Source organism: Hemicordylus capensis, chromosome 4 (genome assembly GCF_027244095.1).
Source record: "Hemicordylus capensis ecotype Gifberg chromosome 4, rHemCap1.1.pri, whole genome shotgun sequence".
Taxonomy (NCBI): Eukaryota; Metazoa; Chordata; class Lepidosauria; order Squamata; family Cordylidae; genus Hemicordylus; species Hemicordylus capensis.
In genome coordinates, this window is record NC_069660.1 from 66,908,806 (window position 1) to 66,934,317 (window position 25,512).

The following is a 25,512-nucleotide window of genomic DNA, read 5'->3' on the forward strand; positions in this document are numbered from 1 at the left end:
TGGGCACTTTTGCACAAAAGCAGAAATGCATTCTGGAGTGCGCCTGTGCTCCAGAAGTGCTCTGTACAGCATGTGTTTTCGCTCTAGCAGAGCACTCTGGAGCATGGGTGAGCTTCAGAAAGTATTCATCACTTCAGGAGGAGTGTGGAACAGCATGGGGGCTAGCATTGTGGACCATTCGATGTTAGAAGTACCAACAGTACGCTGTTCTGGATGTCAGCCACTGTTTTGCAGCTGATCAAAAACCTGGTGCTTGTGATGTCTCTATCACTATTGGATTTCCATTCAGAGAAAAGGTTGCATGTCCAAATCCACCAGTAACAAAAAGAATAATTGGGCTACTTGGCTGAAGAAGAAAAAGGATGGCAATACAACTTGGTATGTGTACACCCTCAGTGTATTGCACACAGCCTTTATTTGGGCATCCCTGATCTGGAGGTGAATTTCAGCTGTGCTGAGGGAGCCACTAATCTGTCCATTCTGGAAAACTTCCTTTGCTGGATCTCTGCCCCATGCATAGAAGCATCACTTTTGAGAACAACAACAACAACAAAAAAAAAAATGGGACAATGTACTTGAGCAAAAGCTGGTCACCCAACTTCAGGTTTGGATGGGAATAATAATCTGCACCTATTTCGGGTTGGTTTTCAGATGGGTTTTGCAAATGAAACTGCCTTGATCACGCTGGGGGATGAGTTATGCTGAGAGATGTGGAGGCAGAGTGCTATTCCTTGGGATACAGAATGTATTTCTATAATATGCTATAAGACGGGTTTTGCACTATGGGTTTAAACGTTTGTCTGGCAGGAACTGTCCAGCTTTACCCCAGCAACGGAATTGTCCAGGCACTGAGTAGGATCTGAGATCACTTTATCACAAAGGGAGTCGTTACACTCTGATGGGCTTAGCGAGAGCAGCTTTTCTAGGACATGCATGTTTTTAGATAACAGAGAACATCTGTGAAGGTATCTAATCAGGCGGGGGCAGCTGATGTGGCAGTTACCCACCCTCTTCCTTGATGGCAGGAGAAGATACAAATTACAATGGTATTGCTTCTAACCACCAAAACAGTATTTTCCACATACATGTGCAAAAACTGGAATAAATATGATGTTTTTGCTACATCTTATGCTTAGTATCTGAAAAGCAAGAAACAGGTGATTCCAGACGAACCAGGCCTCAAGTGTATCATTCTTAGACAAAGAGCACAATGTGCTGCTGACTGAGCTTGGAAGCCATTGGCCATGATCCAGTGTTACACATGTTTGCATAAATTTGATTTCAACAAGATTGGTGCATATGTACAGTAACTGTCCTTTGGGCTGCAGCCAATGAGTGAAATAATCGCCTGAAAATGTCTGCCAGACTACTGTATAGAAACAGAATGTCCAACTGCACTGTTGTTGTTGTTGTTGTTGTTGTTGTTTTTAGCATTATGGATATCTTTAGCAGAGTACAGCTGACCTGTACAAAGTTTAGAGTAACGCTAATGTATAGATTCTAAAAAGAATTCTTTTGATTGGCTTAGTAAGCAGTGAAAAACCAAGGCAAATAAGGACAACAGCAGCAGCCCTTTTAAGGAATAGATTCCATGCATCCCGACTTCCACTCTGTTGCTGACTCTTTCACTCATGTGAGGATGACCTCCTGTGAGCCTTTGTTGCAGGTGGGCACTGGGCACTTTTGGACTTGGCTGATTTTAAAATACAAGCTTCTTCTGGAACTTGGAACACAGTGAAAGCAACTAATATTAACATTTATCCAAGTACCTTCCTTGGACACTAAATAAATGACATTTCCTAGCTAGAAATCTCTCCACACAGGTTTTGAACTCTGTAACTTTAAAAAAAGAAAGAAAAAGTAAAGAAAATCCAGCTCTTTGCATTTGCAGAGTGTGCTGTAAAACATATGGCGCTTCTACAGGAAACAGCCTTGGCTTTTTGCACCCTTCAGTTGCCTCAGTAAGCTATGCCAATGAATTCATTCCCATTGGTTCAAGTGACACTGAGTGCAGGTGTTCCACATGCGTTTTCCCATGCAGAGTGGGTTCCAGTCTGCAAGCAATTTGGAAGGAACAGCTGCCCAGCATGGGAAACAAGGCAGCTCTTGTGAAATTGCTCCAAAATCAAATGAAGAGTGCACAAGAAGAGATGCTGGGAGGGAGCAATAATATTTGGCACTCAGCATTTTATTTGCACCTAACCAAGTGTGCATGTGTGCAAAGTACTAGCCCAGGCATGAGCTGAAATATACTGGCCTAGCTCCATTTAGCTGTATATCTGCAAATGCCTGTCCACTCATGGGTGTCCCTGGTGGGGGAGGGGGCAATTGTTCCCTCTCAGATTCATGGCTGGATTTATGTGGAGCAGCAAATGCTTGCATATATATATATATATATATATATATATATACATACACACACACACACACACACACACACCCCTGAAAAATTCCTGAGGACACCCATGTGTCCAATTGGAAAACAGATGTTTTTATCCCCCCACATTTGTGCATCTCTTTGTGAACATTTGTGTAAAAAACATCTGTTTGGTCACACAGATGTTCAGGGAATGTCCACATTCGCATATGGGTTGACACAAACTCATGCAGCATGAAGAGCAGACAAGTCTAAATGGTCTATGAAATTAATTTACAAGCAAAACAGATGCAGCTGGAGCAAACTGCCCATTTAACTCTCACAAACGGCACTGGGGTGGCAGAAGGCTCTGCAATGTTTGCCCAACTTCCTAGACTGAACAGACTTGGAGATAAAAAAAGGAGCCCTCCTCAAGCTATAAAGAACCATCAGGCAACCAACATCCAATCCGATTAGTCTACAACAGGGCTGTACAACTTTGGTCTTCCAGTTGTTGTTAGGATCATAAGAAGTTGCCATATACTGAGTCAGACCATTGGTCTATCTAGCTCAGTATTGTCTACACAGACTGGCAGCGGCTCCTTCAAGGGTGCAGGCAGGAGTCTCTCTCAGCCCTATCTTAGAGATGCCAGGGAGGGAAATTGGAACCTAGATGCTCTTCCCAGAGCGGCTCAATCCCCTGAGGGGAATATCTTACAGTGCTCACATGTGGTCTCCCATTCAAATGCAACCAGGGCAGACCCTGCTTAGCTAGGGAGACAAGTCATGCTTGCTACCACAAGACCAGCTCTCCTCTCCTTGTTGTACCACAGCAACAGTTGCAGTGGCCAACAGTCCAGGATAATGGGAGTTGGAGTCCAGCAACAGTTAGAGGGCCAAAGTTGTGCATACAATTATCCTAGCTAAGATTGGTTTTTCTAATATTTTCTAATATTTCTAAGATCATAGAAATATTGCTGGCTTAGTATATTCCCTGATCAGCCAGAAGATTCTTTTCTTTGTCATTATTCTCCTCTGTTCTTCCAGCTTAATTCTATGTTTATAGAATTATAACAATATTACAATATTGGACACTGTCACTGTCCAATATTGGAGGACGGAATGAATACTGGTTCAGTAAATGGCATGGCCCTTCATGGAATGTTAATTGAAGGTTAGTCCATATCACCTTTTTAATAGGGGCATTTATAGTTACTTGTCTTTTTTTTTTTTTTTTGCATTAAATTTTTATTGATTTTAACAATATCTTAAACATCTCATTACATTCAATTTAACAAAAATTGACTTCCAGCTCACCAATCCGCACGAATCACTAACTATATAATTAACCCTTGCTATAATAATTCAGAACATATAACCTATATCTTACCAAACTATAGTTACTTGTCTTAACTGGTAGAAGACACCCCTGTTCATAAGATGAGCTTGTGTTCACCACAGCCTGCTGGAAGTTGCTGAATAGTCTGAAAGATTTCTTAGCATAACCTATGTTAAGACCCTCTGAATGCAAGCCCAGTCTTGGCAGAACTTAATCAGTGCTAACCTGGTCATATCTATTATCTCCTGCCTTCCTGGTGGGAGTTAGGACTGCAATCCTATGCACATTTATTTGGGAGCCCCATTGAAACTAATTGACATTTCTGAATAAAAATGCATAGGATCATGCTGTGTATAACATCCATAACTCTTTCTGTTGGGAGGGCTTTTTTGCTTTCTTCTTTGCACCAATGTCACAAAATTTGTTTGGGCACTCAGATGACAATACTTAGGTAATCACAATTTCTTGGAGGCTTCCTGCCCATGCTCAGGATTCTTGATTGGGACTCATGCCCTGAAAAGGAGTGGTGACAATGACTGATTACTTAATCCAAAACTGAACAAACCATTAATGTTTGTGTTAAACTCTTTGAAAAAGATATGTTTTGCATAATTCAATATGAGCATTCCAATAAAGAGAATTTGACTAGGCAAAGTTTTGTTTAAAATCTAACACCATGAATGTCTTTTAATTAGTGAACAGATCAAGTTGCACTGTGCATCATTTTACAAATGGAAAGCAAGAGCTAGGTTTTAAGCTGCAGTTGCTAATTGTTAGCATACTATGATTACTAATGTCTAGCAAAAACATCCGTTGATAGTAATATCAGCAAATGCTTGGAAACCTTACAAACAGGTCAAGGCCAAGCTGGGGGAATGGGGGAAACTGCATATGATTAAGGAACAAGATATCCTTTCCGAGCATACATCTTCTTGTATGTATGTCTGTAGCCAGAATGTTTATGAGATGGAAGGTACTAGGGGTATACTGTATGTGCGTGTGTGTGTCCTGTTCTAGGCCAAGCAAGGATCTCTTTCAAGGCCAATGGTGTAGTCGCAAATTCAGAAGTGCAGCAGGAGCTCTCCATGACAGCTGATATAACCACACCCACCCACCAGCCACACCCCAATGGCCACACCCACGCCACTGAGATAAATGCAATAATTTTTGTGAGCTCTGTCACAAGATGACTGTGGATAAAATAAGTATATATCAATCAAACATTTGGGGTTAGGCAAAGGTTCTGCTCCACCCTCCCCAATGTCTGCCCCAGGGGTGCATATATGCCTTCTCTTTAAAGGCCCATTTAGCAGAAAAGGGATATTTTAGCTAACATGGACCATGCAGACAGGGGAAATTTTAACCTTAATTCCCAGAGTTTTTGATTTAGGAATGAAAATAAACATGTCAAAAAAAGTGAAGGGCAAGATTGGAAAAGTTCAATGTTAGAAAAAGGTACAAACCATACATTCTGTTAGTTCTGCTATTATTTAAAGCTACAAGCTAGCATTTAGAAATAATACTACTGAAACCTATGCACCTGAGCCCTTGAAGTGCCAAAAACAGTGGAAATACTGTGTTGGGACTAGGACCAGGCCAGACTAGGACCAGAGTTCAAATCCCGTAGCCCCGAGGCTACAGAGCAGCTTTCCCAGTTGCAGCGGCTTAATAAAACTACGAGGTGCTGCCTGAATTATGCTGGCTAGAACTATGGATGCTCTGCTTGGAGGGGAGGGGGAGCATGGGGGTGCTGGGAGAAGTGCTGGAGCTCGACTCCAGTGGCTGGAGAGGTGCCGGAGGAGCTCTGGTTCTGACTGCTCTTGCTCCACTACATCTCTGGACAAGGCAGGAACCTAGAAGGGGTCTCTGACCTCAGACAGCTCCAAGGAGAAGGGGGTCAGGACCTCACCTAACTTTGAGTAGGAATCTAGAAAAGCTGGACTGAGCAACATAGAAGGGATGGTGCTCTAGCAGGTTCTTGGAGCACACTGTTGGTTTTTATGGGTTGTGCCCAGGCAAAGTGGTCTGTAGGGAAGGGTCTGCTTCTTAAAAGGGTATTGTTAAAGCAGAGAGGGTAGGAACTTTACTTGGCAAACCTCCCTAGGGAGAAAGCCCCATGGTTGTAGTGCCACCATAGAAAAGGCCCTGTCCCTGTTTCCTGCCAGTCAAATCTATGTCAACAGCAGGCCAGAGAGCAGGGCTTGCAATGCTAGGTAGGCTAAATCTGGGTATATGGAATAATAATAATAATAATAATAATAATAATAATAATAATAATAATTAAATAAATTAATTGGATTTCTATACTGCCCTTCCAAAAATGGCTCAGGGCGGTTTACATAGAGAAATAATAAATAAATAAGATGGATCCCTGTCCCCAAAGGGCTCACATTCTAAAAACAAAAAACAAGATAGACACCAGCAACAGTCACTGGAAGCACTGTGCTGGGGGTGGATAGGGCCAGTTACTCTCCCCCTGCTAAATAAAGAGAATCACCACGGTAAAAGGTGCCTCTTTGCCAAATTAGCAGGGGGTTAAGCTGATCCTTAAAGTAAGGACATTTTTCTTTCAATTCCAGCACCTGAAATCCAACAGAGATGGATTGAGGGTCATGCAAGTAATATTTATTTATATTTATTTATTGTTAAATTTATATACTGCCTTTCATTAAAACAATCCCAAGGTGGTTTACAGCAAAATTTAAAAACAAGATTGTAAAAAAAGACACAATTAAAATATTAAGCTAAAAATATAAAACAAATCTGATTAAAAATTTAAAACACAAGCATAAAAACAGTACAAGATACAAAAAGCAGCAGTAGAGACAATCATATAAAAGCCTGAGTCAAAAGCCAGGATTTAACATGCTTTCTAAAAGCTGTGATGGAGACCGAGGAGCGAATAGCTACCGGGAGGGCATTCCAGAGTCTGGGGGCAGCAACAGAGAAGGCCCTGTCCCGCGTGCATGACAACCGAGCCTGCCTCATTGTCGGCACCTGGAGCAGAGCCCCCTCAGATGACCTCGTCAAGCGGGCAGCAACTCTTGGGAGGTATCCTGGGCCCAAACCGTTAAGGGCTTTAAAGGTCAAAACCAGCACCTTGAATTGGACCCAGAAACAAACTGGTAGCCAGTGCAGCTCTTTCAAAAATGGGTGTGATGTGCTCCCAACGGGCAGCTCCGGATAAAACCCTAGCTGCCACATTTTGCACTAGCTGCAGTTTCCGGATATTCTTCAAGGACAGCCCCACATAGAGTGTGTTACAGTAATCCAGCTGTGATGTGACTAAGGCGTGGGTAACCGTGGCCAGATCTGCCTTCCTGAGAAAGGGACGCAGCTGGTGCACTAGCCGAAGCTGTGCAAAGGCACCCCTGGCCACCGCCTCCACCTGAGCTTCCAAAGGCAGAGCCGGGTCCAGTAGTACCCCCAAGCTGCGTACTTGCTCCTTCAAGGGGAGTGCAACCCCATCCAGAACTGGTAAAATCTCCTCATCCTGACTGGCTCTCCTACTGACCAACAGTACCTCCGTCTTGTCTGGATTCAATTTCAGTTTATTAGCCCACATCCAACCCACCAAGGCCTCCAGCCTCCGATTCAGGACATCCACCGCCTCCCTAGGATCAGGTGACAAGGAGAGATAGAGCTAAGTGTCATCTGCATATTGCTGACAACTCAGTCCAAGCCCCCGGATGACCTCTCCCAGTAGTTTCATGTAGATGTTAAACAGCATATATATAACAGATAATTGTTCAATACCATCTACATGTGGCAACAAAGAATGAAATTAGACACCAGTTAACTCCAAGAAAGTTCTATGTTAAGTAATCTGGACAATTTTCATCTAAGGCAGCGAGGTGAGGAGAAAGTTAATTTGCCTGAACATTTCATTCTGCAGCAGGCATAGGTTCTACATTGGACAACTTCCCATAAACAGAATTTTGCTTATTTCTGTAGTGTGTGCTTGCTTTTTGTACAGTTTGTGTCTGCCCCAGGCTGCAAGCACACATGAAGCCTGACTCTGTGCATGTTTACCAGAATTAGACCTACTCCCTAGAACTAGACTGACTCCTAAGCAAATGAGCATAAATTGCAGGTTGGTATGGAAATAAGTACAGGTGCCAGACCCATTTCAGATCTTGGGTTATGTGTGTGTTAAAAAGTTACATTAATGCTGTTGTATAGCTTTATCTTCTCAGTTTGGCACACTGAATAATGTTTTAATCTGTATTTTTAATTGTGGTCTCCATTTGGCATTTGCTGCCGTGAGCCAGTCTTTGAGAAAGCTGGAAATTTTAAATTAATGGTCAAAGTTCTGATCCTGAATATATTCAAGATTAAAATGCAAAAATGTTTATGTGAATAACATTTGCTGAGATAACGTGTATGTGTATTATTTTGCAGTATAACAAAGTAATCGACTCAGGTCAATCATACCACTCTCTTTTAGACCCAAAAGGATTTGCCTTGGCATGCATACTTACTACACAGGCCCATAAAAAAAAATTTTTTTTTTAATCACAAAGACTCCTTTTACATGTTACATTTGTATAGGTATATATTTAAAAGGGCTCACAATTAACTTCAAATCTACAACCTGTGTATACATACAGACAGACTGATCGGGAAGTTGTCCCTTTTAAGTGTATATCCACACTAGTAAATTCGGATCTGCTGCTGCATCTTCGTAATGGCTGTAAAGATAGTTACTCAGTGAGTTGGCCAGAAATCCTGGTGGTGCTGCTGGGGAAAAATTACATATAATGGGGTGAGTGGGGGAGAGAACTTGCTTTCTGTTTCACGATGGATGGCATTTGTGCAAGAAACGTCCCTTTAAATCAATATGATTTTCTTCCAAGTAAGGCTGCACTCGCTTGCACTTCCTGGGAGTAAACCCTACTGAACATAAATCTCATAATTCCAAGTAAGCTTGAGCAAGAGCAAGACTGTGTATTTAGGACGGAATGGTTACGTGGAAATAACGAAGTTAAAACCGGTGACTGACGTCCTAATACTCAGTAGTATTACCTAGGAGTTGTTCTAAAGGACTACTAAATTTCATTAGGACTTGCTTGGTAAATTTAGTCAGGAGGATGCCAGAAGCTTGAACTCCCTACGTGGTATGTAATGTATATACTGAGGACGAAGGAAGGAGTACTACTTGTATCATCCTAAACGCTTTCCAAAGCAAATCCAGTCACTTCGATGAATTTTACTTTCAAGTGCGCGTACTTAGGGTCGCCGCCTTGAAGTGCAGCTCCTCGTGGGACTGCTAGAATTCGGCAACGTTTCCCGTCCAACCAACCTAGTTCATTTCGTAATTGTATTTATGTTAATGGTTTATATCCCGCCATTTCCTTTTTTTTTTTTAAGGCATAAGACGGCTCACAATAAAACCAATTATTACCTGCTCAGTGCTCGCTATCTTCGAGCGGAGAGAAACACTTTCCCAGATCAAATCCCCCTCACTCCGCCCAACACACCATCCACGCATGCGCGCTGGGACCCGGCGATTTAAAAGGCGGTACAGCGAGAGGCTGGTTAGTAAAATTGACTGTATACAAATCGTCTCGCCGCGGCTGAAGCAGAGCGGCAGCTTGGGAAGGAGTCGTGCTGCGAGCTGGTGCTGCTTTCCCAGGTATGACAGCACCACGTGTGCGCCAGCCTGCCTGCGTGCGCCCCTTCGCGGTTTCCTTTTTCAGCGTCTGGTCTGCCCCTTCTGTACAAGGGCAGTTGCCTTGGCTTGAGAAAGCGTCTCTCTACCTTGGCGGTGCGATCAGCTTTGCAAAGGGGGTGACGGCGGGGGGGGGGATTCTGAGTGACTCCAGAAACCAGCGTAACCCCAAACTTCCCAGCTTCGATGTACTTCTGAGATACCGGCTGGGCTGCATTTGTCCGGCCCTGTTCGGCGCTTCTGCGTGCCTGGGATCGGATGGAAGCAGACCTGCTGCGTGCCCCCTGGAGCTGACTGCTGTGCCGCTAGTGGGTGATCGGGATGGTTAGGGGCGGGCATGCATGCATGCGGACGGAGAGGAGGGTGGGCTCACTCAGCATTCTGAGTGAGCCAAGACGTTGCAGCGCTTGCTCTACAGACAGAGAGAGCCCCACACACATTATTTCGCTTGACCGTCACCCTCTCGGATCTCTCCGTCTCTCTCCCTTCTGGAAAATCTTATGTTTTTCCTCCCTAGGTTGTTGCCCTCGGAAAGGGGGAGGTATGATGAGTCACAGGTTTAATCGCTGGTGTGTTTGTGTTGCTGAACGGGCGGCGATCTTCACTGATGGCCAGCCTAGCGAAGATTCCCTATCCTATCCCTACTCTGCTGCAACTCCAGTTTCCTGGCTGCCTTAACCTGGGGCGCTGCTGGGGCAGGTTGTGCTCGCTTAAGGGCCTTTCGATGCAGCCGGCGGCGTGGAAAGGGGGTGGGGATGTCGCCGATGAATAACTGCCCTTGATCGCTGACTTCTTAATAAGCGCCAGTCTATTTAGCTGGCGAAGGAAATCGCGGCTCAGCCTGGCTAGCAAAGCATCAAATGAACGTAAACTTTCAACTCCTCTAAAGTTTTCTCTTCCTTGAGTAGCGCGCGGGGGGGGGGGGGGCGGGGGGGGCTGCCATTGGATCCGCTCATCTAAACAAGACGTCAGGCTTCTGAATGAGTTATGTAGAGCAGTGATACGGCCGCTGAAGCTAGTCAGTTTGTTGTAAATATGTGGGACATATATCGCATTTGACATAAGCCAGTTGCTAGCTGTCCTAAACACTGCAAACATGCTTTTCAGTAGTTTTTCTCTCTCATGGGCGAGACTACAGATCTTCCTCCTTCGCTTTCTCTGTTTTTCGTGCAGTGCCCCTGTCTCCCGATTGGACAATGGGGTGATGCAATTTAATATTTCTGAAAGCATCCCGGCCAGCCACGGTAGAGTAGAAAGGCTCTCACGGGTTGTGTGCTTCACTGAAATAACTTTGCATTGCTTCCAACTTCAGGGCTGTGTGTGGCATGAGGGACTTTCCCCACGGCAGTTTAAGAACTGCTTGATGACCAAATCTATATAGAACTTGATCGTACCTGCCATGTACAGTCTGTCTTAAGGGGAAAGTGGACTCTTGAGACTGGTTGAAGACTCCACCCCACCAACACATCTCCAAAGACAGAGTGGACAGAGAGGAATTGTTCCTCTCTCACAACTCTAGAACCAGTGGGTCATCCCATTAAACTGAAGTTTGGGAAATTTAGAGCTGATAAAAGGAAGCACTTTTTCACACAGTGAGGCAAGTCTCAGGACCAGTGAGACTCCCCGAGAGCGGGTTAGCGGGGAGAGTGGGCTTAGCACGCTCTCCCTGCAGATGATCTCAGCCCTGGGCGGCCAGATCGGCTGCCCACCCAACTGCTGGCTCCGTTACAGAGCCGGCGGGGGCTGTGGGGATCGGGGGCCGTGCAGCCCCCAGAAGTTCCAGCATGCCCTGCGCGAGACCCCTGGAGAGACCCCCAGGGCCGGGAGGCTTGTTTCAGCCTCCCGGTGGGGGTCTCCTCGTGTGTTGTCGAGGTGTGCCGCAGCAATACACAATCAAATAGATGGGGTTAGCGGAGCACACACTCCGCTAACCTCGTCTAAGTGGAGGGGAGATTAGGAGGGTTTGCTGCCAGGAGCTGCGTGGCTCCCGTGGCAGTACACGAGCCTCCAAAAGTGGGCTAGGCTCCCTTAGCCTGCTTTTGGTGGATTGTGAGAATCTCTTCAGTGCATAATTAACCTATGGAATTCTCTGCCACAGGATGTGGTGATGGCTACTAGCTTGGATGGCTTTAAAAGGGGCTTAGACAAAGCCATGGAGGACAGGTCTATCAAGAGCTACTAGTCTGGTGGCTATAGGCTATCTCCAGAGGCAAGATGCTGCTAAATACCAGTTGCAGTGGGAAAACATCAGGAGAGAGGGCAAGCTTTCACCCCCCCTGTCTGTGGGCTTCTCGAAGGCATCTGATGGGCCACCTTGTGAAACAGGATGCTGGACTAGATAGGTCTTGGGCCTGATCCAGCAGAGCTGTTCTTATGACCTGTTCCGTGTCCATCCTCGGCATGTGAGCTAGGCATGTGAATTGGCCCTTGGGTATCTATGATAGATGTTTACCAACGCTCCTAAAAGTAAAACTCCAGTAAATATTTCATCATGTCCATAGATAGCATGTAACACAAATTGCTCAACTCCTGCTGCTGCTAAGATTCTTAGTCAATCTAAATCTAGCTTTCAGAAGTTTGTGCTCCCATTGACAGTGAGGCAACATTTGTTATCTATGGGTTTTTTTTTTGGCAAAGACAGTTATTGATCACTGGAAACCAGAAGTAGCTCAATTTTGTGTTGCATCAACACTGAGTGTGCAAACGGTTGAGTTTTACCAAATTCTTTGTTGACTTTGTCTGCAGAATAGACCTGTGTAGATTAAAAGTGTTCTGACCCCTGTGTTAGAACATGTTAATCCAATAAAAGCTTTTGTTTCAGTTTTCTTACTTTTCTAGTCTAAACTTTGCAGAGTCTCAGTGATGGATTCTAAGTAGCACTAAACCCTTATGACGAGGATAGGATATACAGTGTGTAATAGGGATTATCTGAGACATATAGAGCACCTGCTAATTCAATTATATAGGAGTTGTTAGTGCAATGATAATGAATGGTGCAACTATTTGAGTAATGCATAGGCTTTATGCTCTTGAGTATGTTCAGTTCACAGCCAGTGTGCTGATGTTTTATCTAGGCTCCCTGCTAGCATTCCTCCTTGCTCTTCTGTGTGTGCGTGCATGCTTTGCCTTCTCTTATGTATGCTGCATAAACGTTCTTGGAGACCTCAGCAGTCTGAGTGACTATGGTTGTACTTGGGTTATTTACTTTCACACTGTGAGGAACAAATACTGGAGTTTCTAAGAGGAAACTCTGCAATGCCACATCAACACCCTTTTGTGGGACTTGGTGATCCACACAGTACTCTGTATATTTTTCTGCCATGTGGGATTCTCCTCCCCACACGCTTTTCTGTAAAAGACTCCTAAAGCAATCAACAATTTTGTTTAAACTATGTGATTATATGTGGATAAATTTTATCCAGTTTAGAGGGGTGTGTGTGTGTGTGTGTGTGTGAAAAGTATCGATTTTGAAGGATGGGTGCTTGCAAAATGAGACTCTCTTGTTATGGACAAGAGATAAGGAATGTCTGGGATGGGAGACAGCAGAATATGGGTGCCTGCTGGAGCATTTTTTGTTAGAAATAAAAAAGGAGCTTTTCCAAAGAAGCTGAACTAATAGCATGCTAGTTACGATACTCCAGTTATTGTTTGACTACAATTCCTTTCATTCCTAGTCACAACTAACTGTGGCTGGTGATGTTAGGAACTGTAGTCCATCAACAGCTGGAATGCCTCAGGTTGGTAACGCCTGTATTAACATTTCGCCTATCAATATGGCTATGCCTTGTGTTGAGTGGTGCACCAGATATTCGTCGTCCAGTGCTTAAGGGGGGCAAATGGAAGTGTCCTGGTTAGCCATGCTGCTCTTTTTCAGTCCCTGGTTTCAGAGGGCAGTTGGTGAATGCAGAGAGAGAGAGAGAGAGAGAGAGAGAGAGAGAGAGAGAGAGAGAGAGAGAGAGGAAGAACTCTTCCCATCTGCCCTCTACAGACAAGTGCTGAATGCAGAGATGTCTCAGGGCATGACTGGAGTGCTGTTGTTCTCTCCTGCTCCCTTGTGCTGGTCCTCCAGAGAGAATGAATCCCTGAAGAGCAGTGTTCCTGCTAACAGGAATTCCCAGATGTTGTTGACTACAACTCCCATAATCCCCAGCCAAAGGCCATTGCACCTGGGGATGCTGGGGGTTGTAGTGAACATCTAGGAATCCCAGTAAGAGGGAACACTGCTGAAGAAGGTTTATGAGATGCTGCACTGGGGTTACATTGAACTATTCTTGATGTTCATGCTCTTTGGCACTCTATTTCCACCCCAATAATTTAGCATCCAGAAAGGACGTTGGATAGTAGACATGGAAACAAGACAGAATATGGAGGCACTTGGAAAACTATATTACTATAGTGCAGGGCTATACGACTTCAACCCTCCTGCAACTGTTGGACTACAACTTCCATAACCTCTGATTATTGACCACTATGGCTAGGGATGATGGGATTTGTAGTAAAAAAACAGCCGGAGGGCTGAAGTTGTGCAGCCCAGCTTGGTTCTGATCGGATTCTAGTCCTTATGTACATTGATTGCATAGTGGTTAGTTCAGCCCAATCTGTTTCTTCTGGCTTTTGTGTTAAGAACATAAGGGTTCTGCTGGATCAGACAAGAGGTCCATATAACATAGCATCCTGGAGAGGCCGACTAGATGCCACTGGGAAGCTGATAAGGACATGAAAGCAATAAGCCTCCTGCACTGTTTCTCCCCATCAACTAGTACTTGAGGGCATCCTGTCTCTAAACACTGAGTTCATGCCTAATAGTTACTGATGGACCTATCCCCCATAAGTTTTTCTAACCCCGCCCCCTTTAAAGCTGTCTAAGCTCTTCTGATATGGGTCATCTTGCTCCTAATTAAAAGAAAAGGAAAATGACTTTAATAATGAGTGGCCTTATACTGTGCCCATGGAATTGTCTGTCTTTTTATCGCACAAACAGTCTGCAGTTGTGTAGAATTTTAATTCACAATGGTGTCAATACTTTGGACAGACATGGAGCAGGAGCAGGAGCGTAGCAAGGTTGGAGCGGGCCCAGAGACAAGATTTTAAAATGGGCCCCCCCTCACTGAAGCTCAGCTCATGAAGTAAAGAAATCTTAAATGAGGCTGAATAGTGGTAACAAAAAGCATACACACACACACACACACACACAATGTGCCATGATAGAACATAATCCTAAATTATTTTTTTAAAGGTTTTGTAAATTGTTGTCGGTGCAAGTCATTTAATGGTACTAGAGAAAGACATGCTTTTCTGGTAGCTGCACTCATTAATTTCGGAGGATGAATACAACTGAAGGAAGCCCAGGCGGGTGCATGGCTGGGGGAGTCAGTCATGTGACTTGCCTCTGGGGGGCCCCCAAGGCAGTGGGCCCCCAGACAACTGTCTCCCCTTGCCCTATGATAGTTACGCCCCTGAGCAGGAGCAGCTTGTCCTAATGATCTTGGGGGGCGTACGCCAAAGAGGGCACAAGTGTGTCTCATTTTTGGACCTTAATTTGCTCCTCTCTCACACATCCTGCCGTAAGCGTTAATGAGAGCTGTGTTGCCTGAAGACTTGCCATTCATCAGGTAGAGCTGCATGGGTGGGTTAATCATTGACCAGCCTTCACAGCTCTCTCTGATGAATTCTCACTAATGCTTAGGGTGGGATGGGAGAGAAAGGAGCCAATTGACCCCCTCCCCAGTCCCCCCACCCTCAATTGTTGGGTCAAGCAACTCCTGATATGAAGTGTAGTTCTGTGTAACTGCCCTGAGCCATTTTTGGAAGGGTGGTCTAGAAATCGAATTATTATTATTATTATTATGGCATATTCTAATCAAGTCAATTTCGACTCCTGGCGCCCACAGAGCCTTGTGGTTTTATTTGGTAGAATACAAGAGGGGTTTGCCATTGCCTCCTCCCACTCAGTATGAGATTATGCCTTTCAGCATCTTCCTATATTGATGCTGCCCAATAGAGTAGCAGCGGGGATTTGAACCGGCAACCTTCTGCTTGTTGGTCGAGCATTTCTCCGCTGCGCCGCTTAAGGTGACTATGGCATATTCTAGCACAGTGTCAAAAGAGATCTTTGTCTCTTAAGATGCAGAAGAGTAGCATTGGTTTTAACATCTGAAAAGCTTCTCCTTCTTGGCCCCAGTAGAAAGCCCAAGCTGCCTTGTCCCTTGGATATGTAAATACTTTTATTAAAGCAAACATGGATGAAGAAAATTAGTCTTGAAAGGCATTCTGTTGCATTAGCTACAAGCACTGGCAAGGGTTCAATGTAGCCATTTTTCTGCTGCAAAGAGGATAATGGTATAATCGAAAAGCAAGATCTTAATCAGAACCTTGGAGACCTTGGCTTTCCTTTCCTGCTGTCATACTGTGGAATTTTTTATGAAAAGTGACACAGAAAATGTCAAAATAAACAAATACTTGTGGGCAGTGTCTCCAGTGGCTGGTGGTCAAGATCTCCGCTCCACTCCATTTCTCCCTCTACCTCATAGGCTCAATTTTTCTGACTTGGGCAAACTTTCCTCTTTCTCTTCTCACTTACCTCACTGTTTGCTGTCAAACTTCTAAGATTTCAGCTCTTACACCCAGAAATAAATATGCAATTTCATGCAACTATTTCACTTGCGCAATCTGACTTCTGTTACAAAATGTGGCGTGTTCTGGTTGCTGCATTTGAGTTCTTCAGTTGGAATATTAATACCCTTGGTTGCTGGTGTTTACACAAGGCCTGCTTATCAATTGCATCTCTATGGATTTTTCATACGCGAAACTTAATGCTGCCTACAATGCATCTACAACTTAGGATAAAACAGTTCTGACATCAAGGGTTGGCTGGGGCCGTTGGAGGACCCCTGTCCAATCCCAGCAGTACTCAATTTTGTGTAGTGGCATAACTCTCAGCTGAGAGCTGCACTGCTGCTGCCTTCTCCCGTCACCCCGCTGTCTGCAAACAGAGTGTCCCCCAGAGGCCTCTGGGGGGACTTTGTTTACAAATAGGAGGTGCTGGAAAATGGCACCTCCTAGTAATCATCCAGAGGCTCCTATAATTATCTCATGCTCCACTGTCCCCATCTGCAAATTGGCCTTTGCCCAAAGGCTGCTGTGATGACATGGGAGCCTCTGGGTGGAAATTCATTTGCCACTGGAGAGGTGGGGGGATGAGGAGCTGCTGCCCTTGTTAGAGTGTTGGACCAGGACTGGGAAGACCCGAGTTCGAATCCCCATTCAACCATGAAACTCACTGGGTGACTCTGGGCCAGTCATGTATCTCTCAGCCTAACCTACCTCACAGGTTTGTTGTGAGGATAAACATAACCATGTACACCGCTCTTAGCTCCTCAGAGAAAAAGCAGGATATTAATGTCATACATACATACATACATCCTCCCCATAAGCCTATGGGGAGGATAGGAGTCGTTGCCACTGATGGGGAAGGAGCAGGGACAGAGCAATCGATGAGCAGTTGCCAAAGGCCCACTGTTGAGCCCTGGGACCGATCCCTGCCAATAGCGTTTATGTGGTGGTGGCGGCAGCTGCAAAGCAGCTCTCAGGGGCCCCCAGGTGGGAGGGGGCCCATGGAGGGCCATTTGCTGAAGGCTCCCTGGAACTGGTCCTAAGGAGGAACAGCCCTGTCAAGATAGAAATCGCCCTCCTTGGAGGAGGGGTCCACAGCGCTTCCACGCCAAGGGCCCTAGTCCTGCCTGGCTGGCCCTTGCCAGAAGGTCCGTTTGATTTCTGGCTGATATGAAAACATTCATGTGGCACAATTGGCAGATGAGAGGGAACTCCCTTTAGGGAGAGGCGGCAGTGGCTTCTGCTACTATGGCTTACTCATCACCCAAATTCCTTAGCAAGCAAACTGAAGCTTTTTTGTTTGATTATGGAGTTAATGCCTGGTTAATAACACAGCCCGATATGTTTTCTGGCCTTTGACAGTGTTTTAATTTTTTTAAAATTTATTTTATATATATATATATATATATATATATATATATATATATATATATCCCGCTCTTCCTCTAAGGAGCCCAGAGCGATATACTACGTACTTAGGTTTCTCCTCACAACAACCCTGTGAAGTAGGTTAGGCTGAGAGAGGAGTGACTGGCTCAGAGTAACCCAGCAAGTATCATGGCTGAATGGGGATTTGAACTCTGGTCTCCCCAGTCCTAGTCCAGCACTCTAACCACTACACCACACCGGCTTCCTTGTATTGGCTCAGTTGCTAGTATGCAAATACCTTCATGTTGCGATACCATAATTAACGCAAATATCTTAATGTTGTGAGCTAGCCCAAGAAGTAGTATACTGGAGGGGTGAGGTATAAATATTTTAAATAAATAAATACCTGCACATAGACTTCCTAGCACAACTTCTAATGCTTGGAAGGCTCAGTGACTGGAAAGATCAATTTCCTTCCTTGAGGATATTTTTCTTTAGTCATTGAGATGTACAGGGGCTGAGATGCACAAACAGTTTAGTATGTTTTGTGCTATTGCTATTAATAATGGTTGAATCTTGCTGTCTGCAGGCTCTAATCCATCATCCCCAGTCATGGGTGCTGGGGATGATGGGAGTTGTAGTTCAACAATAGCTAAGGGGACAAGTCTTCCCATGTCTGGCCTAGTGGCGTGTGCTTTCATTATACAAGGCCTCAGTTTGATTTTTCATATTTCCTGTTTGGGACTGGGGAATACTCCTAAGTGACAGCACTGTGTAGCCTTAAGCATCCTGATGGCTGCACTAAATTCCTGACCTTCTGGAACTGTGCAAGAAATCTTCCTCTCTCCTCCCTGCTAGTTCCTAGGAAGTCCCTTGAACTTGTGACACCTTTAGTCCCGTCCCCCACCCACCCCGTTTCCAAATACAAGTCGGTTCCTGCTTTAAGTTTGAAAATATTTATTTTAACATTTTGCCAAACTGAATATGAGACACAAGGCAGGCCCTGGGAAAATAAGAGACGGAGTAGAAGGAACACAGCTCAAATAGCGCTTCTTGTTTTGGTTGGGGCAGCAAAGTAGGGACTGGAAAATGTTGTGCAACATGCAGGTGCCAGGGCTGCAGGCACTGGATTCAAAAAACCTATCTTGATGTCTGTGTGTTGTTGGCTCCATTCTGGTCCTAAGAGACGAGACAAGACTGAGCATCGAGCAGAAGCTGTTTCTTCAATGAGATATGGCAGTGACCTTTCCCACTCTGGAAACTCTCTCAGTTCCAGATGTTTACATTCAAAATCACCTGCCTTGGGCCTGAACTGAGGTTAATCTTGCTGACTTCAATGAAAACCAAAGAGTATTTTGAATGAAGAGCTTTGATTAATTATGGTGTGATCTAGTGGCTTAGAAAGCTGCCAAGAAGTTCCTACTGGTCTCCAATAAAATTGAGAATTCTGGATGACTTCCAGACTAACAAAGCATGGGTGCAATGTGAGAGGCACTGCTACTGGTGGTCTCAACTAACACAGCACAGGCAATTGTGCACCACATAGGAACATCTGCTTTATACCAAGTCGGACCATTGGTCCATCTAGCTCATCTGTATTATCTACACAGACTGGCAGCAGCTTCTCCAAGGTTGCAGGCAGGAGTCTTTCTCAGCCCTATCTTGGAGATGCCAGGGAGGGAACTTGCAACCTTCTGCATGTAAGCATGCAGGTGCTCTTTCCAGAGCGGCCCCATCCCCTAAAGGAACCCCACCCTTCCCCCTGAATGTTTACAGCCACCTCATTCCCCAGAAATGTGTTGTGCCACCTGCAAATATGTCCCTGAGGGTTGCACAGCCCTTGGATATATTTGCAGATGACACCGAGTGCTCCTGGGGGAAGGGGAAGCTGTCAAAATCTGCCCTGTCTGATGTGAGAGCGGTTAGTTACATTAGGAACTCTGCAGCACCATCCATGCGTCTCCCATAGGACTCATGCTTTGTTTGTCTGGATGCTAGTCTGTATTGCTACTTCTGAAAACCAGCCGTTCATTTAGACTCCATCTGAGGTTTATCTAAATATGTGGGGTCCCTGAGAACCTGAATATAGCTCATCCCTTTTCCCCACCCTATGGCAAGATGTAGCATATTTTAATTTTGATTTTATTTATCATATGTATATTCCACCTGATATATGTCATTGAACTTGAATATCTTGGATTTTAACACTTCTTGAAAATCAAAACAAAGACGTTTGGAGTTAGATGTTGGACTTTTGGATGCTAAAGAGATATAAAGTGAATAGCAACTCTGACTGCTGTGAAATTTATGCTAAGGATTAGAGGCTTTTGAGCAATCGAACCCCATTTCTACTTATGCACCATCTTTGAGAATTGGCACAGACAAGTGCTTGGTCCAGGTGATGGTAAGGCTCCTATTCCCTCTATAAAGTTGGTATATTGCAGACTCCTGGGCAGCCATTTTCCTTGCCATTTCCCTCACAATAGCAGTTAGGTCTTGTGTAACCGGCATTTACTTCCAAAGGAAGGCAAAGTGCGCCGTCAAGTTGGTGTCGACTCCTGGCGACCACAGAGCCCTGTGGTTGTCCTTGGTAGAATACAGGAGGGGTTTACCATTGCCTCCTCCCACACAGTATGAGATGATGCCTTTCAGCATCTTCCTAGATTGCTGCTGCCCAATATAGTAGCAGCAGGTTTTTGAACGAGCAACCTTCTGCTTGTTAGTCAAGCATTTTCCCGCTGCACCACTTAAGGCAAAGTAGTGCTGCTATTTTCTACGGCAGCTTCCTTGTATTGGCTCTAGGAACAAAGGAAGCTGCTGTCTACTAAGTCAAACCATCTAGCTCAGTATTGTCTACTCTAGTAGTTGCTCTCCAGAGCTTTTCTTCCTCTTCTCAGCCCTACCTGGAGATGTTGGGGATTGAACCTGGGACCTTTTGCATACTAAGCAGATGCTCTACCACTGAGCGATGGCCCTATTACAGGCTCTCCTCCACTGCACTGCCAAGTCCTAATGCTACCTACCAACCAAACTCTTGGTCTTATTATTGCCTGGGGTTTTCAATGTTTAGAGAGACAATTTCAAAACTGATGGAAGGCCAAGGATTGCAATATGTGTGGAGCTGCTAGGTATGACTGCTGGCAGAGGAGAGCTAGTTTTCCTGCACTGTGTTATGAGCACTACTGTGTTATGAAGGATAGTATTCTATGGGACATGCGAACATTAGCTCTTCAAGTCGTGATGTGCCCAACAAGATCGGACAGAGCAGTGAAGACTGTGCCCCCTGAGGGGGATGATGCAACAGGGCCCTTTTCATTTTTCTTCATTTCTATGAACAATGTCTCTGTCCCTCCTCCTCCTCCTCCTCAAAAGCTATTCACCATTGTCCTCTACTCTGCTCACACGAAACTAGTCAAGAGGATGGGTTAGAGTTTCATTCCAAAGCCTTGCACCCCTCTGCTAATCTGGTAGCTGCTGTGTCTCACACACAAGCTGTGGTCATAAGCAGCCTTAGGGCTGCTCCACACATGCTTGAGTTCTCATTGCTCAGTTTTTGAGTACTTGATGACTTGCCTGCAGAATGTATATTCTGACCCTGCAGAAATGCAGTGTTCTGACGTTACGTTGGAATATGTCTGGCCTCCAGACATTTCTGAGGCTAGAACATACTTTGTATCATGTACCCCTTATATTATCTTGTTTGTTTTTAAACATAGCAATCTCCACCACCACCCCACCCCCAGTAGTATTCTGAGGATTTGGGGGGCTCTGCACACCTAATTCAGAATAACTATCATTGTCTGGTTCTGTTCTCACAATAGCCAATCAGTGAAAGTAGTGTCCATGAATTGTCCCCTTTGCTAAGCAGGGTTTGCATTTGGATGGGAGACTACATGTGTGCACTACAAGATATTCCCTTTTGGGGATGGGGCCGCTCTGGGAAGGGCACCTGCATGCTTGCATGCTGAAGGTTCCAAGTTTCCTCCCACTAGATAGGGTTGAGAGAAACTCCTGCCTGCAACCTTGGAAAAGCCATTACCAGTAGACAATACTGAGCTAGATGAACCAATGGTCTCACTCGGTATATGGCAGCTTCCTATGTTCCTAAAAAAGCTCCCTATTCTGCCTTTCAACATTGCACTGGAAAAAGTGTGTACTTTCACAATCCCGACTGAACATTTTATTAAAATTTTATTCTCCAGCCCCAGCCAAATCTGATTCTCAGACTAGCTTATATCTACTGCACTTTGCTCTTGAAAGTTTTCCATCTGGCATGGGAGCTGCTGTTGGAGAAATGCAAATCCCACAGTGGAGAGAACTAATTGCACAGTTCTTGTGATGCTGGCCCTGCTCTTCACTTTATGCATTTCCAGAACAAAGAGAGACAAACCTAAAATTCCAAGAAACCCAGAAAGGACTCGGGAGTATTGGTATGGACCTTTACTTTTCAATGGACACATTTCTCCTGCTGATGTCCCCTTGATTCATCACTCCCAGCAGACATAGGGATTTCTCTCCCTTCTTCCAAAACCTGCCTTTTCCAATGAAGCCTTTGGTTTAATTCCTTAGCCCTTACCCTAACTGAAACACAGCCTAAGGTTGTTATCCTGTGTGTGCTGATCTGGAAGTAAGTTCCATTGGGCACAGAGGGACTTAATTTCTGAGTAAGTATGCATAGGGTTGCACGGAATATAATATATTTGCATCTTGTGTTGCCCTTGCTTCACTCCTTTCTCCTTTCCTTCCCATGTTTTATTTTCCTATTGTCAAAATGTGGACAGTGTGTTCTTTGAAGCAGAGACTTATCTTTTTTGCACCACCTTTTGAAGTGGTTATTCTTATTCTCTTGTGTTTAGCAGGGGGCGAGCAACTGGCCGCAGCACAGCATCCCTCCAGCGGCTGTTGCTGGTATGTGCCTTGGGTTTCTTTTAGATTGTGAGCCCTTTGGGGACAGGGGACCATCTTATTTATGTATTTTTATTTGTAAACCACTTTATGAACTTTGGTTGAAGAGCGGTATATAAATATTAATCGTCGTATTTATTCCATGTATATACTGCCTTTTCAGGGCCAGCTGTGGATTTTAGGGGGCCCTCAGAAGGCTGGTCTCCTCAGACCTTTGCTGCCTGGGTGAGCCAACCCCCCCCTACCCCCGAGATTTGTGGTGGGTGTTACCTTGGGGGATGGGATGGTAGAGAGAAGGTAGTGATAGAGCAGCTCTCTTTTTCAAGAGTGTTGCTCTGCCCCAGACAAAGACTATGGATACCTTGGGGGGGGGGGAATCAGCTGCCCAATAATGTATAAACTCCCCCATCAGTCCCATGCCCTTCTGCCACAATACTCAAAAGCAGTTTAGAAGGATGGTTTGCAATCAACATGATTCAAAAGGAAGAGAGAGGGAAGTGGACAACTGTTCCATAATGGTCAGGTGGAAGAAGACTATTTGGAGAGGATCAGATGGCCAGGAGCTTTCCCAGATATCAGGCTTTACCATGGATTTCCTGCAAGGCTTTACAACGAGTTTGAAGTTGCCCCCCAAACAGATGCAAAAAGTGGATTATTATTTTTTACCCTGGATATAAATCAGGCTACACTCTAATGCTAATGCTTGTTTCGAGTGTAACCATGGTTTTCCATACGATCTCTGGTGCTTCCTTAGAGCCCACAGCAGTGTGGGCCAGTTGGAATGGTGGCAACAGGTGGGCCACTATTCCTTTTAAAGTTGCATTTTAAGTGTTAACAGCCTTTCCCCCCTCTTTTGTTAAAGAATATCTGATGTTTCACATTAAAACATGACTTTTTTTAAGGCATGGGTCCTCAAACTCGAGTCCCCAGTTCTGGCTGGACTGCAACTCCCATCATCCCCAGCTCCCTGTCTTAAGGCAAAACTTCTAAAATACTTCAGACTGAGGATTCATGTCACGTTTGCCCTGTATTATACTCAACATTTGCTTTCCCATTGACACATGCAAAATAAGATACCAGTGGAGGAGTCACACCTAATGTTTTCAAAAGGCCTGCCAATGTAGAAGCCACTAGAGCAGAGGTGTCAAACTAACCGAGTGGTGGCATAACTGGATTCCAGTGCACCCAAGGTGCATCCACAGACAGCCTCACACCAGCTTCTCACACTCGCCTCATGCCGCCTTCTGTCTCCCTCCTTCTCCACCCTCTTTCTCTCTCTCTCACCTGCTCACTCACTCCCTCTTCTTCCTTCTCCCTTCTTCCTCCTCCCCTTGCCCTGCCATTTAAAATCGGATGAATTTTTAACACCAGAATATGCTCAGGGAAATTTTTTAGAAGACATTCTAAACATAACCATCATAATTTTGTTAGTGTTCTCAACAGATTTTTAACACTCAATCAAATCAATAATTTCAAAGCAACATCGTGCCTCAAGAAAAGCAGAACCCCTCTTCCCCTGCCCCACCCTCCATTCACCCTTCTTTCTTCTTCCTCCTCCTCCTCTCTATCTGCCATCTGAGATGGCAGATAGAGATGGCATCTGAGATGGCAGATAAGAAGACTTGCAGAGCCTGGGATGGGGAGAGAGAAAGAGAAATACCCCCATCACCACCAGGGACAGGGAGAAGAAGGAAAACAGCCTGGGGTGGGGAGAGAGAGAAAGAGATGAGGTGGGAAAGACATACAATTAGGATCATCATGACCATGGCAAAGGTGAACAGAGAGGTCCGTCTGCAGCTGCCACCGGCTCGTCTGGTGGCCGCTCAGGGACGGGCCTTCTCCGCTGCTGCCCCGAGGCTTTGGAATGCGCTCCCTAGTGAAATAAGAGCCTCCCCATCTCTGACAGCTTTTTAAAAGTATTTTAAAACATATTTCTTCACCCAGGCTTTTAATTAATGTTGTTTTAATGGTTTTAATGCTGTTTTAAAATATTATTTTAAAATTTTTAAATTGTTGTAATGTGTGTGTTCCCCCCCCCCCCATTTTTGTCTTAACGAATGTTTTACTTTGTTTTTATTCTGTTGTAAACCGCCCAGAGATGTAAGTTTTGGGCGGTATAAAAATGTTTTAATAACATAAAATAATAATAATAAACATAGGATTTAATCCTTTCCTGCTGCCATTAATCAATATATCTTCCTTACCTCATGGCACAGCGGGGAAATGACTTGATTAGCAAGCCAGAGGTTGCCAGTTCGGCTATGGGAAATTCCTGTATCGGACAGCAGCGATATAGGGAGATGCTAAAAGGCATCATCTCATATGGCACGGGAGGAGGCAATGGTAAACCGCTCATGTATTCTACCAAAGACAACCACAGGGCTCTGTGGGTGCCGGAAGTTGACACTGGCTTGACAGCACACTTTACCTTTACCCCGTAGCTGCTATTAATCTAGGGAAGGAAAATTGCCCATTTAGAAGGGAGTGTATCCCCCTCAATATCAAATTTTATTTTTGGAGTGGGGGTTGTAACTGGAATTTATTCCCTCTCAGTAGAGAATGTTGTTAGTACTCCTGCAAATGGAGCAATGAGGCATCTTCTAATTGCTGCTTTTGTATTTAGCAGGGGCAGAGTCTGTCTGTTCTCAGCACAGTTATATTGCTCTGTTGCTGGTTTCTACCTTGTGTTTCTTTTTAGACTGTGAGCCCTTCTGGAACAGGGAACCAACTGCTGTGTGAACTTTTTGTTGAAAAGCAAAATATTTGTAATAATAAAATAAGAGTGACCGACTCAAGGAAGTCTCATTGAAATTAAAAGGACAAGCTAGGCATGCCTATCTTATCCTTTTAATTTCAATGGGATCACCTAAAATAAATTTAGTTAGGATGTCAACCACTAATAGTAACTACAATTACTTTTTACAAAGGTGATTGGACAAGTTTGGGAGTTTTAGAAATATTTTTATGATTTATGGCCAAAGATTCAGCTCTCCTAAAAGTCAGCCTTCAGATATGACTTCTGGCAAAATCCATTTTGCAAATGATGTGCCAGTTTAGCCTCATCGTGGAGCTAGGACGAGGAACTGATTTAATGGGAGCCATGTCATCTGATCATGTTACCATGCATGTCTGCAAAAATCTCAAAGGAAAGTTGTATTCAGCAGTGGCATATTAGTTCATGTCTCTGTATGGGTTGATCTTGTCTGTTCTCTAACACAGATAGTTCTGTGTTAATACATGGCGTGGCTGACAAGAACAACC

The 25,512-nt window shown here is 44.7% G+C and overlaps 1 protein-coding gene and 1 long non-coding RNA gene across 3 annotated transcripts in view; one reads left to right on the forward strand and one right to left on the reverse strand.

Moving 5' to 3' along the window:
• Positions 1–8,188: 8,188 nt before the first annotated feature.
• Positions 8,189–9,324, reverse strand: LOC128322049 (uncharacterized). Of its 2 annotated transcripts, none has more exons than XR_008305496.1 (2): positions 9,100–9,324; positions 8,189–8,432 (listed from the first exon to the last, which is right to left on the reverse strand). It is a non-coding gene; the product is annotated as an uncharacterized LOC128322049 (long non-coding RNA). The 2 variants fall into 2 exon arrangements; XR_008305495.1 differs by having other exon boundaries at positions 8,189–8,435.
• The window catches only part of SLC45A3 (solute carrier family 45 member 3), a 64,480-nt gene continuing 48,210 nt past the window's right edge, over positions 9,243–25,512 (forward strand). The window contains exon 1 of the mRNA XM_053242741.1: positions 9,243–9,330. The gene's annotated coding sequence lies outside the window, so the exon portion shown is untranslated. The remainder of the gene's footprint in view (positions 9,331–25,512) is intronic.